This window comes from Diabrotica virgifera, chromosome 8 (assembly GCF_917563875.1).
Source record: "Diabrotica virgifera virgifera chromosome 8, PGI_DIABVI_V3a".
NCBI lineage: Eukaryota > Metazoa > Arthropoda > Insecta > Coleoptera > Chrysomelidae > Diabrotica > Diabrotica virgifera.
In genome coordinates, this window is record NC_065450.1 from 203,969,715 (window position 1) to 203,979,845 (window position 10,131).

Here is a 10,131-nt window from a genome sequence, read left to right on the forward strand (position 1 = left end):
AGCCGGGCCTCTTTTGACACGTACTCGATTCAAACAAAACTCCAAAAATTCTCTGCTCTCCTCACAATAATACAGAATCAAAGAGGTATTTCGTCTCAATTTGATCTGTCTCTCGTTCCACTTTTCAACACTATTCTCCACTATCAAACAGCCACTGGTACTTGCTAACTATCTATCCACGAAAACGTCGAACTGCTCCTCAGCGATGCCAAAAACATAATGACTTCTTTTTCAAACTCTCTCAATCATTCAAACTACTTTTCCCCTTCCAACTTGCCAAGAATCATAAACAATCTTTTCCATTCGACAAACAAACAGTCTTTTTCAAAATTATTCCGACCATCCTAATTACTTTCGGGGAACTATACAACATTTACTCGTGTTGAAAAAAGATATTAAAATTCCAAACTTTCTTTTAAAACCACTTTTCTCGAAAATGATAATTACATCCAGTTGTGGATTCTATAGTTTCCGTAGTAAACAAACTTTCTCCATTTTAAACCTAAATACATCGTCCTTTTCACTTTAATTATTCACAAAAGTCTTTAATGGTTCATCGGAAAACTCATTAAAAGAGAAATCCACTTACATCCAAACAAAATTCTAATAAATATTTACAGCTCAATATACAGGGTGTATCAAATTTATGTGCCTGCGTTATTTAAGAAAAAAATTAATTTAATTTTTATTTTGCCTTTGATTGATAAAATTAAAAACACAATAATATATTTACTAAAAACACAACATATTCGTGTTGCACCTTATTTGCGCTGATACATATCTACATAAATTAAAAGATTTAGCAACTAACTCTAACATACTGTCTGTGTGCGCATGCGCGCAGAATAATAAAAATTCACTCTCAATCGCGCCTAAAGAAGTATAACTTCAAAAATAATAAATGTATTCTAAATAAACAACTATTGGAAAATTTTCTCTACAATGTCGAAAAACCACTGATTTCGTGCACACTGAATTTTAAACGGATGTTTACTCTTTGCACCAAGGCTTTCAACTGAAGGCCCCTCTCCTTTATTTGCTACCTGAGTGACCTTCCCGGTTTCACATATTTCTGTATAATTGTACACTCCCTAGCTAAAAAAAATCCAGACACTTGCATTTTGTATGTTTTTTTTTTTAATTCTGTAGGTGCTTTGTTCGGCTTGAATGTGCTGGCCCAGAGATGCATGGGCATAAATCAGAATATGAACTTATGTTTTGTAGACTTTGAAAGTTAATTTGATAAGGTTCAACATAAAAAGCTTGTAGATGTATTAAAAAGCAAAAATATTGACAGTCGTGATATGAAAATGATATTTATTAATCTACGTTGAAATCAAACTGCCAAGGTAAGAGTTGACAACCAGGACACTCAAAATATCAAAATACAGAGAGGAGTCCGTCAGGGTTGCGTGCTGTCCCCACTACTCTTCAATGTCTACAGTGAAGCAGTATAATTTTTGCCAAATATTAAAATGTTGTTTCTATGGTGACGCGATAATTTAAGAGGCAACAGTAGTGATCAACAGGTAGCAACAAACGCGGTCCAAGATTGCGGCTGTAATTTTGAATATTTTGTCGAGATATTTGGCACACATGTATTCTGTAACATTTCCGTTAAATTTAAGAGGCCTCTAAAATTTTTTTTAACTTTTAACATTCCTCTAAAACTTTTAGGTTAGATTGACATTCTGTAAACACATATTACAGAGGACCGCTAAAATAATTTGTTTTAGAGGAATCCTCTAAAAGGTTTTGAAATAAGTACGGCAACGTCGCACGTTTTGCGTTTTTGAACTATTTTTAACCTAGAAATTGACCGAAAACTGACTGTCAGATGCCAAAAATCATAAGAAAGAAGAAGAAATTTACAGTTTGCTAGAAAATATATTTATTATATTTAATTATTTTTTAGTAAAACTCATATTTCCCAATAACCTAAACATTCTTATTTATAAAGTTATACATTAAAATATTGCTGAAAAATTGCATATTGTATTTCTTCTCCCCTTCTACATTAATTTTGGTCAAATGGTCTATTTTCAATTACATTAAGGTCATCTACCTAACCCCATCTGCATCTGGTTCTAACATTCTAACTAAACCTTCTGGGACTGGGACTTCATCTTTATAAACATTAAGATACGTTTTGTACTGTTCCACAATAATTTTAAATAATTTTACCTGCATTGATAGGATTTAATCGCTTTGACAAACATCTTGATTTCAACATTTTTTCATTCGCATTCCTAGGTAGGCAGGTAGGTACCTACTTTCTTTGAAATGGTAATTCTAGTTACTTTCAGGTCAATTACTTTGTGTTTTTGTTGTAATCTGAATTCAGCTCTACAAAAATAAACAAACATTTGAATTTGGTTATATGTAGGTGTAGTGTGTCGATTGTAAAGTAAACTGAGACTTACCTTTCATTATTATTTATTATTTCTTCACCAAATACATTATAAAAGCCATTTGGCATTTATAAATGTTTATCTCCATTATAAAACAAATAAGAAACTACTATTCATAGGTTTGTTCCAACTCGATACAAAATTGTTCTTGAATCGTTACGTGCATGCGCAATAACGAGTAATTATGCGCAGTAATACATTTTTCGTTACTGCGCATACTGGTAACCGTTCAAGAACGGTTTTGTATCGAGTTGGAACAAACCTCTGATAAACATATTAGGCTATTGATTATATTCAAAATAAGGTAGCTAAAAGGAACTACAACGTTAACGGGGTTTTATTATTTCATATGGTCAATGGATATCTATATATGAAAAAACCGCGAAATGCTACCATTTAAAGGGGTGCGTTTTTGAGAAATGGGTGAATTAGTCCCTGGGCACAGGTTACATAAGGGTGAGTTCTATGCACTTTTGGTACAAACATATCTACATAAAAATTGTTTCTGGTTAAATTTCCTATCTAAATATCACATTTTAAAGTCAATGATACTTTTTCTTACAAAAATATATTCAAGAGAAAAAGCACAAAGAAACCCAAAAGATAGAAATTTTGTTTTTTGTCCCGTAACTTTTGTCCACGAGGATATAGGTATAGATATTGCTTTACAGAAAAAAAACCTACATATTTCTTCGTTAAAATGTTGTTTATTAGAGCTAATTAGGATTTATAGTTTTCGAAATATGATTTTTGAAAGTTCGCCACTCACAGCAATTTTGGGCAGTTTTCCTTGTTATTTCGCAAATATTGTTCTGTAACTTTTTTCTACGTAACTTTAGGCATATGTTATGGTACATGTATGTTCTACTGTATAATGTTGTACGACTTCTTTTAAAGAGGTTATCTTTTTCAAGATTTATACTTTTAACGATTTGTTATAATATAATATAAAAATAAAATAATATTATTATATAATATATTACATAATATTATATTATATATAGTATATATAATATAATATTATATTATATATTATATAATACGTAATATAAAAAATTATTATTTTTTACATTTTTTACGATGATTTTTTAAATTTCTCATTATAACTTATTTTTTCTTGTACATGAATATACTATATTATATTGCTCAATAAAGAGGGCTTACTTTCTGTTCTTTAAGATGGTGTATCATCTATATTTAAATAATGAAAACCAAGTGATTCTTTGATATTTTTTTACCTGTATTATTTAAAATTATTTATTTTACAAAAATTACATAAACATTAGTCTTAGAAAACATCACTTTAGTTAAAATTATTTAAACGTTGACATTTAAAAAATTTTCAAAATCAAAAGTCCATCTCTTCGTTAGCATTAGCTTCAATATCTTCCTCTGACACCTCAGTTATCCTAGAGTTCCCACAATTAGTACCCATGCACATGCACCCTTTGCAGAATATTGAACAACTAATTCCTATCTTCCTACAACCGCAGTTTTTTGTACATCCTTTGGTACATTTACATGCTATTTTTTCAAGCAAAGCTTGTGGTGCAGGAATTTTGACAGTAAATATTGGAATTATTCCATATTTTGAAGTTTGCCCGGCCGAGTCAAGTGGATCCAAAGTATTACCTATAAAAAATAAGCTTCAATCATAACACACAATCACATAAAAAAGTTATAATGAGAAATTGAAAAAATAATCCTAAAATCAAAAATCGTTGCAAGTACTTATTACATTTTGAAAAAGCATATCTTATTCAAAAATAATCCTAGAATTTTGTCTAATACGCATGTAGAAAGTTTTTTCTAATACACATGTAGTTTCTACAAATGTAGAAAAAAAAAGTTATAATGGAAAATTTAAAAAATAATCGTAAAAATTATAAAACCCCGTTAAAAGTATAAAATCTTGAAAAAGATAACCTCTTTAAAAGAAGTCGTACAACATTATACAGTAGAACATTTTAAAGGTAATTGATTTCTATTCCTCTTACTTGTACCATTGCATATGCCTAAAGTTACGTAGAAAAAAGTTACAGAACAATATTTGCGAAATAACAAGGAAAATTGCTCAAAATTGTTTTGAGTGGCGAACTTTGAAAAATCATATTTCGAAAACTGTAAATTCTAATGACCTCTACCAAACATCATTTTGAAGAAAAAATATGTAAGTTTTTTTTCTGTGAAGCAATGTCTATACCTATATCCCCGTAGACAAAAGTTATGGGACAAAAAACAGAATTTCTTTCTTTTGGGTTTCGTTGTGCTTTTTCTTTTGAATATATTTTTGTAAAAAAAAGTATCTGTGACTTTAAAAAGTTATATTTAGATAGGAAATTTAACCAGGAACAATTTTTATGTAGACGTGTTGGTACCAAAAGTGCATAGAACTCACCCTAATGTAACCTGTGCCAAGGGACTAATTCACCCATTTCTCAAAAACGCACCCCTTTAAACGGTAGCACTCCTGTTTTTTCATATATAGAAATTTATTGACCATATGAAATAATAAAACCCCGTTAACGTTGTAGTTCCTTTCTATAGTACATAATCAATAGCCTAATAACCAAACAAAAATGATCAAACCCCATTCTAACGGACTGCTAAAAATTTAGCGGGTACGTTTTGACATCCTCTAAAATATTTTTATTTAGCGGGAGTTTTAACGGTTCGGATTTTATAACGGATCGATAATTTACAGAATACCAAAATGTTTTTAGCGGGCGCTAAAATTTTAGAGGCCTCTAAAATTTAACGGAAGTGTTACAGACTCGTAATATAATAAATAATTGCGGTACAGAGCCCAATTTGAGAAATATGTTAGTATGTGGAAAATACTCTACATATAACTAAATAAAATATTGCAAAAAGGAGCCTGTACCGCCATTAAGTAGAACAAAAAAATACACTTTCTTCAAATAAACTTTTTTATCCCATGCCTAGATTTTGTATCACATTGGATCTACTAAAAATTGATTTTCTATGACAAGAAATCGAACGTGCCTGACTCAAATTTTAGCGCGCCTATGAGTATAAAAATTATTGTTTTTGATAGTACATATAATGTCACTGTCAGTGTCGAATTACCGAATTACCACTGTTGCCTCACTGTTGAAAGTTCGCAGAACTTTCAAAAAACAAAAATATTGATGACGCGCTACTGTTGACTCTTAATGCAAGTATCCGGATTTTTATGATCAGGAGTGTATTTAAAATTGTATTTTGTTTAGGTTATATCTACGAAAATAGAAGAACTGATAGAGATTCTCCCAAACAGTGTGAAAAAATGATCGGCGGGGATTTCAAAAGAGGGTTTATCAATTTTTTAGGTTAAGATTTTTTACTATTTTTGTTCTGTGATATTGACGTTCTGCGATTTTTAGGTTAGGTCAAACATTGTGACAAACTATTGATTTTTTGGCCTAAAAGGCTACTGTTGCTGGTGAATATAAAGCGTGCTCTAGGAAGAGTTGTAGATATTAATTTCTTGTATTGTTTTTCATTTCTCCAGAATATCCATCCACCAGATCAATACTATCGCTTATATTTCGCTATCAATATACCTTTTTGACTGATTTTTCATAGAGCCATGTTCAATAGCCCAATTCTAAAAATTCACCTCATAGGATTCACCACAATTTAGGCACCAAGAAGTAAACATAGTGTAATGCTATTTGCTCAAGCAAATTCGTAATTTTGAAATTGTGCCATTTTTCAAAAAAAAAGATTAATTAAATCATTCAGAAAAAATACTAATTTTTAGTAGTTCATTCGAAATGTAAAACGTTACTACATATTTTATTCTTTAGTCGATGGTCTCCAACACACGCTGTACGTAGCCTACGGCGTCTATTGGATACCACCAGCTAAGTCAGTGGTCACTTTAATTCACCCCGTAATTTGAATTTGTTTTAGAATTACTACTTTTTAACTATTTTTGGTTGTAAGATAGGTTTTGTCCTTCAAAGTAACGAAAATGAACAATTTTCTTACGGCGTGACGTTGTACGCTGCCTACAGCGTCTATTGGAGACGACCGGTTTAGGATTCACCAACACGTAGGCAACAAGCAATATACATACGTGTAATGATATTTGCCTAATCAAGTTTGTAATTTTGAAAGTACAGTAGAACCCCGATTATCCGTGCTCCTCGGGACCGGAGGTGGCACGGATAATTGAAAAGCACGGATAATCCGAGCATGTATTTCTTATGTATAATACATATGTACGGATACACATACATATGTACCTACCATAAAAAGATAACAGAAAAAATAAATCTTTCATTATGAGTCTCTCTTTCGGCGTATAGAGTTTCCGTCGAGTGATTTACGATGACGCTATTTTAATAAAACCTTAAAGATGCAATTTGAGTAATAGAAAATCATAGCACGGATAATCCGCACCCGGATAATCGGGGTTCTACTGTATATTCAACGAATATACAGCTCCTAGAAGAAGCTTTTATATGAAACAGATGGTCACGTTTATAAGCAGGCTTGTTGACGAGGGATTTTGCGGCCGCAGTGTCAGGTCTATGCACCTCCACGACACCTACTCAGTTGGAACGCAAAATCCTATGCTAAAACGTTACAGGGCCTTACCTTTCTATCAGAGTATACAGGGTGTTTCATTAATAACTGTCCATATAGTAACTGGAGAAACCTTGGCACGGAATACGAAAATTTAACCTAAAACACTTAAATAAAATGTGGTTCCTTACTATCTAAAAATTTAAAAACTATTTTTGCTCAGCATTTTAGTACTATTCGACGTATCCTTTTCATACTTGACAGGAAGTATGGATACTGTAGAATCTACTAAATTATGTTAAAAAAACGTTTCTGGCTATTACCAGAGGCATACAACGGGGGAAATTGAATGGTTGACCCTTTCCAAATTCTACACTACTGGTGGAATTGCTATTTTAGTTCAATTTTTGGATTCTCCAATACTTTCTATGAAAATAATATACTCTTCATTCGTAACGATAAAGTCATTAGTTTTCAAGATCTTCGAAGTTAAAAATAAAATGGCATGGTTATTTTGATTAATGTATTGTGTCGCTTCATTTTTAATTTCAAATATCTCGAAAAACTGATCATTTCATCGTTACGAATGAAGAGTATATTATTTACATAAAGAGTATTGGAAAATCGAAAAATTACACTAAAATAGCAATTTCGTCAGTGGCGTAGAATTTGGGAAGGGTCAACCAGCCACTATCCCCTGTCGTACGCCTCTGGTAGTAGCTAGAAACGTTTATTTATCTTAATTTAGTATGGTGTACAGTACCTACAATTTCTGTCAAGTACGATAAGAATACGCCAAATAGTTTTAAAGTACTGGGTACAAATTACAAATAATTTTTAAATTTTAATCATATGAATCATATCATAAATTAATCAAAATAACTGTGCCATTTCATATTTAACTTCAAATATCTCGAAAACTAATGACTTTATCGTTAGCAATAAAGAGTATATTGTTTACTTAGAAAGTATGTATTGGAGAATCTAAAAATGGCACTAAAATAGTAATTCCTCCAGTGGCGTAGAATTTGAGAAGGGTCAACCATTCACTATCCTCTGTCGTACGCCTATGGTAGTAGCTAGAGACGTTTGTTTATAATAATTTAGTAGGGTGTATAGTAGTCGCACTTTCTGCCAAGTATGAAAAGGATACGTCGAATAGCTTTAAAATGCTGAGCAAAAAGAGTTTTTGAAATTTTTGGATAAACCACCCTGTAACTCAGTAAGGAACCATATTTTATTTAAGTATTTTAGGTTAAATCTTCGTATTTTGTGCTAAGGTTTCTCCAGTTACTATATGGACAATTAATAATAAGACACTCTGTATATTCGTTGGTATATTGTTATAAAATACATACTTTGTCAGCTCTGACACATTTTTTAATGGCTAAACACAAAGAATTCACTCCTAAGTAGTTCATCGATAAGAAAACTGATCATTACTTCCATTATTAATACAAAAAATAGGAAATTTAATATTACAGGTTTATCGGATGAAAATTTTAGTGCGCGTATCTATTTTAATTCTTCTTGAGTTGCTTTATCTTCTTTTTTTTTTATCAAAATTGTTTCTTTTTTTTTTTCATAACTTGCGATGCCTTGCATACCTATTTATATAGATATATCACCTAACAATTTTTTGCTTTCATCGGTTACATTACCTACTTAATATTTTGTTTACGAATACGTGAAGATTGTGCAAAATGTGATATTATATAATATTTATTAGTTATCAATTCAGATTTTTAAGAACAAAGGTCTCAAAATGTATTTTCGGAAATGTTCGAGATTTTCGCTAATTTGCAGCCTTGTGTTATGATACATTGTAAACTCGGTTCGCTCAACTGAGATGCGTTTTGAACAGATTCATGGTAGGAAACCTACAATACAAAAATTCCTACCTTACGCTATTAACAGCTCAAATAACCTTACTCTTTCATTCAAAAAGAAAAATTATTGGAAAAAGTGGGAGTGTGTACTAAACTCATACAATTTTGTGGAATTTATTTCCTCAAAATATTTTTATTTTGTACAATAAATATATTTCTAATTTGTTATCAATACATTATATTATGGTGTAAATAAATAATAATTGATTGGCGTAAGATTGTGTTATTCATATTTGTATTCTATTAAAATATTGGCAATGAGCATGCGTGTTTGGTTGTGTAGCAATTTCCAGCCACGTCTAGTCTGCCAAAATGTAACTAACTTTGCAAAAAAATTATTACTAAAATTACTAGACAGTTGTGTCTCAGATTAGCGAACCGACTATAGTTAGATCACTTCATTTTGTGTATTTTTATATATCTGCGTAATTTATGTATACGAATATAAGGTTTTAGAGCAATTTTTGTTATTTCATTTATTTTCCTTTGACGATGTATTTTAATGTACACAAAATTGTTGATTTGTCACCCCATGGTCCTGTTTATCATCAGAGCGTAATTTTAAGATTTAAGTATTAGGAGAACAAATGGCTAAGGGTTATTATTATATAATACCGGGTGTCCACTTATATTTTCCCCCATTTTAACTGCCTATAACTTCTAAACGGCTCAAGATACAAATATGCGGTTTTCGCTGGTATGTTTTATTTTAGTAAAAGTTTTGTCTGAATGGATTGAATTTTTTATATCGCTTTCAAATACGAGAAAAAAAAATGACGGATTTTTGAAAAAAAAATTGTTGACTTTTTTTTAATGGAACACCCAGTATATTTTTTTGTAAATTGAAAGAAAGGTCATTACCTATCCCGCGATATAAAGTTTTTCAAAATCGGTTGTCAAATCAGTGAGTAATTAATTTTTAAAATGAGGGGTGCAACGTGGATATCACATACCTAAATAACATAACTGAGCAAAATGATATTATGTTATGTGATTTCCACATTGCATCTCTCATTTTAAAAATTAATTGCTCAGTCATTTGGCAACCGATTTTAAAAAATTTTATATCGCTGGATAGGTAAATGACCGTTTTTTCAAGATACAGAAAAACATATACTGGGTGTTTTAATAAAAAAATTCAACAACGTTTTTTTTTCAAAAATCCGCCATTTTTTATTTAAAAGCGATATAAAAAATGGTCATTTACCTAAAAACTTGATAAAACGGTCACTTATCTATCCAGCGATATATTTTTTTTTAAATCGGTTGTCAAATAACTGAGCAATTAATTTTTA

At 30.9% G+C, this 10,131-nt stretch overlaps 1 protein-coding gene across 1 annotated transcript in view; it reads left to right on the forward strand.

Moving 5' to 3' along the window:
* LOC114325648 (zinc finger protein 436-like) overlaps positions 1–9,297 on the forward strand; it is a 60,594-nt gene extending 51,297 nt beyond the window's left edge. Inside the window, exon 11 of the mRNA XM_050659636.1 lies at positions 5,645–9,297. The gene's annotated coding sequence lies outside the window, so the exon portion shown is untranslated. The remainder of the gene's footprint in view (positions 1–5,644) is intronic.
* The last annotated feature ends 834 nt before the right edge of the window (positions 9,298–10,131 follow it).